At 44.6% G+C, this 9770-nt stretch overlaps 1 long non-coding RNA gene across 1 annotated transcript; it reads right to left on the bottom strand.

The window, feature by feature from the left end:
* Positions 1–5477: 5477 nt before the first annotated feature.
* On the bottom strand, positions 5478–9088 carry LOC125333490. Its single transcript, XR_007206880.1, has 2 exons — positions 8297–9088; positions 5478–6370 (listed from the first exon to the last, which is right to left on the bottom strand). It is a non-coding gene; the product is annotated as an uncharacterized LOC125333490 (long non-coding RNA).
* Positions 9089–9770: the final 682 nt, after the last annotated feature.

The following is a 9770-nucleotide window of genomic DNA, read 5'->3' as shown; positions in this document are numbered from 1 at the left end:
GCATTAGAGTACACAGGATGGCCTCTGAATTATTAAAGTCAGTAATGATGTAACCTTAGCTGGGGAAGGCAGATGGCTCTGGAAACTGGAGAAAAATGCTATTGAAAAGCATCTTGAATTGTTTATCAGTTTGTCACTCATGGCAGCTGCATGACTTCATATTTTATTAGGCAGAGGAAATTACATCATTGCAGAATTAAGGAACACTCAAATAAAAGACCAGTTTTGGTATTTAGTCAGGTCTTACACGATGATTAAAATTCGGCTTTACTGCAGTGGTCTTGACCTTTCCACTCCAAACCCCCTTGTTTTTTGCATCAGAGTGGCTTCTCAGAGGCTGATAGAGCCCCTAGATCAGGAGGATTATAACCACAGGTCCACAGTAACGCAGCCCAGCCCGATTTGTCCATGGAGGCAAATATAATAGTGACTACTAAGGCATTATCTAAGCATCAGGAAACCCACTGGCCAAGACAGAGCCAGAACAAGGAGTTGTTGTTCCTGGTGGGGTTATGCTGGCTGCTGCCGCTGCTGGGGCTGTGCAGTGTTTTCAGGCTGACTGACTGCTGTTATCTGTGTTGCTTGTAAAGATCAGCATGAGGACAATTGGACGTAACAGGGACAAAGTTTCCCAAGATAGAAGATAAAGGTCATAATTAATGTTTGCAAATGACCTGGCTGCTTTCTCCCCAGAACTGGCACAACTCTTTCCCAGGCTGCAGGCAGGGATGAGCACCAGCATGGCCATGAGGGCTCATCTCACCTTGCCATGGAAGTGGCATGTGTTGGCTTGGAGGGACTGCAATGGCCAGCTCTGTAAGGAGCTGTTAAATCCTCAGACTTACATCCAATATTGTCCCTGGCCCAGTTTTCCCAAAGCCAGACCCACATAGAGAAGAAGATGAGATCATAGGTAAAAATCCTTATGAATGGCAGACTCCTTGGTATAGCAGATTGTACATTTGCTAGGATTTGCTAACATAAAATCATACACAATTAAATTACTTGAATTGTTTTCTGACTTCCATGTCCTGCTCAACCATTAGCCTATGCATTTGTGCCTGTTTGGTCAAATTTAGAAATATATCCTCTGAGAGAAGGCACTACCACCCCTCCCCCACCAGGTTTGGGAAAAAATAAATTTTCCTCGAAGGAAAGTGAAAGAGATAAAAACTATTTATTTAACAAATGCACAGGGAAAAAAATAATGATGCTAAATAATAAAAAGCTCTCGGTCTGCTGAGAGAAACCTGGGAAAATTTCAGAGTCCTTCCATAGATCTCTCTCTCCCCCTCCTTGGAGCTAGAGACGGGGTGGTGGGCCCACCTCCAGGGCCAAGGCCTTGGTGGAAAGTCCTCCCAATGTATTCTGACGTTGAAACAGTCCAGCAGAAAGAAAAGAGAAAAAACCGAAGTCCCAGGAAAACAAAAGTTCAACTCTCTGAAGGAAAACGAGCTGAGGGAAGAAAACTGCCGAAAGCTGGCTGGAAAGAAGAGCAAGCCGGTGCTTCCCTTCTCTCCCGCTCCCCTGCTGCAGCTGAAAAAAAGTCGCTATCTCTGTGTGACCTTGAACAAGCTGAACAAGCTGCAAACTGCTTTGAAAAAGTTTTGCTCAGTTTTTCCTTCCCCCTCTTGGGCTCAGTTTAAAGGCATAGAAAGGCACAAAATTAATTCCTGGGCATGGGGCAGCGATAGGGGATACACATCACAAAGTCACCCCAAGACAGCATTTCACACCCAAGTGAGTGCAGACTGGTCCCAGTACACCATAGCTGAGCCCTGTGCCCAGCAGCTGAAGGTCTTTCATACCCTCTCTGATCCTGACCAGGTAATGAGAGTTTTTAGCTTCTTTGGCTTGGACATGGACTTCCCCCAGGGCCTCCCATGAATCAGAGCTCATGTATCAGCTTGTCCCAAGCACTCTATGGTGTTCAGCAGGACCATCTTACCAAAATCACCACTGATGTGTGGAAGTTTCCTGGTCTTTTGCCATGGCAAGGGTGACTTCAAGCATTAAGGCTTGTGTCTTTTTGAGTGAGTTTGCTGCTGCTTTTGTGGTTCTGAGGCTCAGAAATCATAGGAGTCCCTCTCTGTTGCTCATTTGCTAGCACTGCTGATATTGGCAGATAGGTCTTTGCTCCACTAAATCTTAATATACTCACTGCAGACAGATACAAGGTAGATTTTCAGCCTCTGCAAAATATCACCAGTCTCCTGATTCATCTGGTCACCTAGGGACATAAGGTTTTAAAGCAAAACTGGTTTTTATCATTACATTAAAAAATAAGGGTATTACAGTATCCCGCAGTGGTAGGGAGGAGAAGAAAGATCCAACAGGCAGGAATTGTGCAGCAAGATTGATTTATTTAATTATTTTACAAACTCTTTTATAGACCTTTTTCTTCATAGTCTAATTGGTCAAAGGATCAGCCTCCCCTGGGGTGATTGGCTAAAATCCTAAAACATCCATTGTCAAAATATTTTTCTACTGTATCATAAACAAAGCTTTGCAAGGTTGCAGGTGTTCACAGCTTACAGAACTCTGCTAATATCTTCCGTGAGAGAGAAAAGTATCTCACGGGACTAGAAAGAAGCAAGAAAAATTCTTGCTAGCAGCAATATTTGTATCCACATAAGGGCAAAAAGTATTTTTAGGGATGACTTGGAGCTGATTCCATCCTGCAGCATAGACAGTGGGCAATCTCCTGTGTGCCCTCTGGGCACATGGAGAAGCAATGTGCACAAGTGCTGGAAGAACTGCTGGCCCCAGGTCTACCATGGGATGAAGACAGTCAAAGTGAAACCCAAAACGTGGCTGAACCAAGAATTACATTGAGGTTTCCTGCACGGCTTGGAGATGCTTCTCTGTATGACCTTGCTCCCTGGGGATACAGAGTTTGGTGAGAGTAGAAGAGACCAAGATGACCAGATGTGACAACTATGTGGGACTGTGAATGACACCAATGGTCAGATAAAACAGGGTAAGTCCCTTTGATTCAAAATCCTGAGCACCAAGCCTGTGCAGGTCTGAGAGAGGCAGGAAAACAGGAAAAGCTGCATACCTTGAGCACCATGTAGGAGCATCTATCTTTGCCAACTTGTTTGACAAGCCATTGATGTAAATCATGATTTCTGGTTCTTTTTGTGAGAACTGCTCCTGCCCAGTTCTGCAAACCACTGTTGAATCACTTCTGTCACTCAGGCACCTTGCCTTGCCACCTGTCACCACAGCCATCACAGTGTCACCTTGGCCACTGTGCTGTCCCAGGAAGAGCTTGCTGGGAGGTTTAGTGTGTTCACAACTGTCTTGCACAGGCAGCTTTTTGTGAAGTGTGGTCACACAGGGTGCAGTGTGCACCCAAAATGGTGCAGAAGTGCCAGGAGGGTCACAGGAGGATGAGGAGGGGTGAGCAACTTTGGTGAGTATTGGCAAAGAGAAGGACCAGGGGAAACTGGAGGAGGGGGGGAGGATCCCAGCTAGCAAAATGCTATGAGGGAACTCAAATCATCCTGCAATGGGGTGAAGAAATGCACTGAGAAATGCAAACACAGAGATAACTGGTAAAACGTGGTTCAACACCCACTTCCGGGCACAGGGGAGTGGAAAACCTGCACTAGGAAATGCTCTGCACCCAGCTGGGTACCTGCACTAGGAAATGCTCTGGGCACCCAGGTAACAGTGATAAAAACCTCATAAATAGCAAATCAGATCACAGAAAACACAATGACAAAAATATGTAAAGCAAAATGCTTCCTGAAGAAGGTGTGGCAGCGAAGAGAGATACGGCAATGTTGTCTGTGGCTGTATGTGCCAGGTGTGGAAACAGACACTGGCATTTGCCAGCTGCTTATTACTAAGTCACACTGCAAGCCCTGTGCCTGGGCTATTTACACCAGCAGCTATGAAACAGGTTTGTTTTCATGCAGGTTATGAGACTGATAGGGCGCACATGATGCTATAACGCATGCCTTTTCTTTCTGGAAGCATGGGAAGTGCTCAGCACGAGGCATGCTGTAGGAAAGAAAATATCCCACGTAACTGAAAAGCAGATCTGGAAAATATTTTCCCTGAATGGACTGGGCGGTCTTTTCCTGTTGTGACTAAGAGGAGAAGGTCTTCTGACTTATTTTTTCTGAAGGTTCCTCATCAGGAACTGTAGTGATAGGACAAGGAGTAATGGGTTCAAACTGAAAGAGGAGAGATTTAGTTTAGATATACAGAAGAAGTTCTTTACTGTGAGGGTGGTGAGGCACTGGAACAGGTTGCCCAGAGAAGTCATGGATGTCCAATCCTGGCAGTGTCAAGGCCAGGTTGGATGAGGCATTGAGCAAACTAGTGAGAAGTGCCCCTGCACTTCTTCCTTATGGAGGTGCACTTCCCATGCCTGGCAGTGCCCAGCAGGGTGTGCTTTATGCAACTGAAGTGGTTGGCTTGCTTTTTCTCTGCAAAGGCCAGATCCACCCTGGGAAAATCCAGCCGTGAGGCTCCTTCCCATGGCTCAAAAGGTGGGAAGAAGAGGTTTAATGTCCACCCGGAGGTTGGTGCCCTTTTGCTCCAAACACAGGGTATGCCCAGTCTGGATCCTGCCTCCCTCCCTGCCTCCATCCCACAGGTGTAGGGACATGGTACCTGGAACTGAACAGCAATGACTGGTCCCTGGCAAGGAGGAGCCAGGATGGGCTGAGCAAAACTGGCAATGTCTGGGGGATTTCCCTGTTTCCAGAAGCAGAGCATCAAACTTTTCTGTTGGAAGTGAAATACCCTTGTTATTTTTATGGTCAGTTGCCCAAAGTGTGAAGCAGGATGAAGTGCAGCTACTAAATCAAAGGTGAAGTGCAGACTCAGTGCCTGCTGAATGGGTTAAGAAACAGTTGAGAAAGCCCTGTCTGTCTTTTGAAGTGGCCTCCCAAAACTCAGACTGTGCATGGCTTTCTATTCAAAGAATTTTCCTGCTGCTCTCACTTGCACTAAATCATCTGCTCTCACAAACAAACGAATTTAACAACACAGACGTGATGTTTAATCGCTCTTCGTGGCATGCTGACAGTTCCTGCATGTGCAGATGAGTTGTGTCTCAGCTTTGCCACCAATGCAAATGTTCTGTCCTCCAAATTTCCATGTTTTATTTTTGTCTGAAAATGCTCAGTGGATGCATATAAGATTGTTACATTTTTGTTTTCTCTATACTCTGTCTCTAGATGCCTAAAAGCGCACTGCTATTTTATGAACCAGACTTGGTGTATGAATGTATAGCAGAGCCAGAAGTTGTGTTTTTCTCTGAACATCTGCCTTTGTTCTTCATAGCAGCTCACCAAAAATCGTGATCAAAGCAATGAATGCTGGACTGCACACTGAAAGAGAATGCATTGGCTGTTTTTGTAAGCAACAATTGTGAGTGGCTTGCTTTGAAGTGAATTTTGTCAGATTTTAAAAGGTAATTTGTTACCTGTGAATATTTCAAAAATCCAAAATTAATATAAGTGTTGAAAGAGAAACAAATACATATCTTTTATTAACATGATTTTGCAGAACACTTACATTGAAAGGGAAAGAGAAATAGGAAAGATGATAACATTACAGTGGAGGAATTATGTTGCATACATCTTCTATGTTGGACAAAATACACACTGAAACAGCTGCATTCTAAAAATGCTCACAAAAATCAGTCTGATTTCTAAAGACACTGTGGAGTCCGGAAGTTATAACTTTATATATACAATTAACATGAAGCCAGTCAGAAGAAGAAAACATCTTCTCCAGTTCCTGGTCATCACACCTCTATTTAATAATCTGTAGCTGCTCTCCTGGGCACTGCCTCTCTGATGTGGTGCAGGAAGAACCCAGACTCTCTTGGACTACAACCAGCAGGTCAAACTGTTTTTAACTGAGATTTTATCAGCCCTTGGTCTCTGGTTTAGACTCAATTCCTCCACAGAATAACTGCAAATGGAACGCAGTGGTATGAAGGGACTTCCATGACCATAAGAAATTTTCCTTGGAGGAAAATGAAGCTGTTCTGTTGCACAGAGGTACCTGCTGGGCAGAGCAGGACCTGGAAGTTGTAGCTCTGCGGGCAGGACCCATGCCTGAGATGGCACTGATTTAGGGTTCACAGATGGGATTTCAGTATTCCAAGCTTCACTACTAAAACTTTTGTCTTCCTGACCAGCTTCTCATTGTCCCATGGCTTGCTGGGGCTGTGGGCTCAGGAGTTCATGTGCAGCCTCACTTGTGAGCCCAGATTTATCAGGCCTGTGCCTGTATTGGTACTCTCCAGATCTGGGTTTCCAGTTCTTCCCTCAAAACTTGCATCCTCTTCCACAAACACACCAGCTGCTCTCTCCAGCTCCATTACCTGTCCACAGAACACCTATAAAATGAAGAGCACACATCAGCACTTGCTGGGAGGTCTTAGGGAGATGCTGCAATGCCCAATCACCATGGCATGAGTCAGGGTTGCCATGGCAGCCCCAGCTTTGAATTCTCCTGCTTTCATAGTTTTCTGCCTAAACCTTAGGATTAGTTTAACCCAAGTAGATATAGATATATAGATAAAGATATAGATATAATCTGTGCTTTTGATGATAATTACTATTTGCTTCTAGTGACTTGTTCTGCTGCTTTTTCTCTTAATAGACTCTGGGTCCCAGAGGAAATTAAATTGTTCATTGCTGCTCTTTCCAATGCCCAGAAAGAGCACACGGTGAATATCTGTGAACCTGGGTGGACAGATGCAGGAGAAAAGTCTGAAATGTGCCTTCTGAGTTTTTATGGAAAGAATATACCAAAAAACCCCACTCATTGAACCACCTGCCTAATTCCTCAGGATGAGCTTTACTCTGGTGCAAGAAGAGGTGTCGACAGAGCACAGAGATGGGCAGAGAGGTGGTGGTGTGGTGGCGGTGGTGTCAGAGAGGTGTCAGTGCAGGGTGGCAGTAAAAGCTGGAATAACAGCAGTGAAAAACAGTGATGTTGGAGTCAAATGAGCCTGAGCTCTCCCAGATCAGGAGTATTTGCTGGTACGTCAAAGTATTTCTGTGGTAACCCTACGGCACCCCAGAGGCTGCGCTGCAGCTTGTCAGTGTTTAATCTCATTCTCTTTTCTGCGTTTTCTTTGCCAGCAGGGAGTGTGTCTTATTCTAACATCGTGGTCTATGTGAAGGATAACTCAGGGTGCAGAAGTTTCCTGCTGTACACTTCCATTTGTGCCTCTTTGCTGCTGAATATATGCCTTTAATTATAGGCAGCAGAAGCAATTTATTTGTTTAATAGTGGCCAGGAAACATAACCAAGGGAGATCTCTGAACATGACCACACAGCTGATAAGGATTAATGCTGGGTGATAGAACACTGGATAAGGCTGTTCTCACATTTGGGTCAATATCTGCTATTCATAGCATAAGGATTAAGTAAATGAATATCAGTTTATTATGTGCTATTATATTTAATGAAGTTCAGTCTTTACTTTTCTTCTAAAGACTGCTGAGGACCACATTAACATCGTTGTATGCTCTGACAGGCAGGAGAGCAGTGTGGTGAGTTTAGCACAACAGTCACATCAGAGCTTTCAAAGGGCACCATGTGACCTCTATGTTTTATTATTAGGCAAAGCTAATGGTATTTGAGTTAGTCCCCATTGCTAACACAGAATTCATTATTATTGGGTATAAATCTCTTTCCTGCTACAGGTGTTGATATCTGCTGTGGAAGCTAATAGAGACATCAGTAGTCATTTATAATAAAAGAAGCTCCAAGACTATTGTTGATATTGTTGTGGTTTATCCAACAGCTCCAAGTCCCTGCTGTACTCTGTGTCAGAAATAACAAAGCAGCTCCTTTGCTGACACCTGCACTTCCAATCTCACCTCCATTAATTTCCTGCATTGATTTAAAAAAAAAAAAAAAAAAAAATCCCAGAAATATTTAGGCAGTGCAGAAACCCAGCTGCATCCTGCACGTGGTGGGCCAGTGTGCATGCGTAAGCCCAAGCCAGGAAGCTCCTCACCTCGCTGAACAGCTGCCTCCACAAGGCTGCTTCCAAATCCCTGCAGCCTGGCAGGATTTCTTCCTTCATCCCTTGGCTGTTCATCGCCCCTCCCCTGCTTGCCAACAATTTCAGCCCACCAGGCACCCATTCTGTGGGCTCTCCAGAGCCAGGACTGCCTCCTGCTTCCCCTGCAATGCCCTGCTCCAAGGCAAGGTTAATCCAGAAGCTGAAGATCCCCAGTACCAACCACCATGAAAAAGAAACCAACCCATATCCAGCAATAACTTCTGTGTAGAAATAGGAGCTTACTGGGAAAGTCTGGTTTTCTGTTCACTATGTTGAGTCACACTGTGGTTCTGGGGGAGCTGAAACCACTCCAGAAATTCTTGAGGCTGTCCTAAAAAGAGCTTGATTTATTGTGCTGAGGGCCAAAACCATCTCTGGCTGTGGGTAATAAACAACCATCTATGGAGGCACAGAAAGCAGAGGTGTTAAATAATATAAAATTGAATATATTTCTTAGTGACACAGTTATTCAAGACAGCCAAGCCATGGAGCACTTCACATACTTCAGTACAGCACTGCCAAGCTCTAGGCCAGCACCTTGCTGGACCAGCATCTGCACCAGCATGGGGCAATGAGAAACACCCTGCCCAAGGGAATTCACAGCCCCACTGAAGACCAAAAGAGGACCTATAGCTACCAGGAGATAAAGAGGGAGTAGCAAGCTTTGGTTCTTCGTGTGACAGACAAAACTACCAGCTTGTTGTTTATCCCATTATTTTATGGAAGGTTAGGCTGAAAACCAGCACATGTGTTCCTTGGCAGTGATGGGAACAACCTGAGTGGTTTCCCGTATTGCTGCACTGAACCCCTCTGGATGAGGAACATCTGTGTGCTCCAGAGTAGGACCAGCATCCTGCAGAAATGGTTTTCCCATCTTAGGGAAATTTTCAATATTTTAGACTTTTCTGTCCCTTATCAGCCAAAAATTCTGATGAGCGGACAGAACTCCACTACTAAAGAAGTAGTAAAGTAGGTATGTTTATTTCCAGCGCTGGGACGCACGGGGGATCGCTCCTCCAAAATCATGCGTGCGGACAGCTGCATTCAGCTCGGTATTTATCGGGTTACAAGTTCCATATTCATTAAGTTTCTCAACACGCCTATACATATTCATCACCTAGCCCCACCCAGCCTCGCTTCGTATTATAATGAACCCAAAAGTCATTTACATCCGCGTTGCGCTTGCGCAGTGTGGTTTGGCGGCTTTGGTAGGGGTCTTCCTAGGGTCTTTTTGATGAAGTCAGGAGTCTTCATCATCCTGAACTTTTCACCTTTCTTCCCTACGCATGCTCTTTTGTACCCCTGGCCTGGGTTTAAGCTTCGAGACTGGTTTGAGCTAGTTTTGGGTTGAGCGCAGGATGTCTGTCTGAGACTCCCTCTGCCCTTATCAGTGGTCTCTTATCTTTTCTTCCTGCCCTGGTATGCTGACCAAGCTGGATGCATTGTTCCTAACAAACTAATTCTCCTGCTCCCCATCCCCCTGATTCAATTCAAACTACGGAGAAATTAAAATCTCAGACATTATGTTTTTAACAGAAGTCCCTAAAATATGCAGCCTAACATGCAGAAGGAGTTACTGTAAGGTCTTTGTTTAGATGTTTGTTCTAAATTAAGAGTTTTTACTGGCTGTAAATAAAATCCTTGTAGTTGCTTATATACTACATTTTTCCTTCTCTTGGTTTAATTTTGGGAGTGTTAAATATGTATTACTAGGTAA

This window comes from Corvus hawaiiensis, chromosome 14, assembly GCF_020740725.1.
Source record: "Corvus hawaiiensis isolate bCorHaw1 chromosome 14, bCorHaw1.pri.cur, whole genome shotgun sequence".
Lineage (NCBI taxonomy): Eukaryota > Metazoa > Chordata > Aves > Passeriformes > Corvidae > Corvus > Corvus hawaiiensis.
The sequence above is the reverse complement of the archived record's forward strand: the minus strand, read 5'-3'. Positions and strand labels throughout refer to the sequence as shown.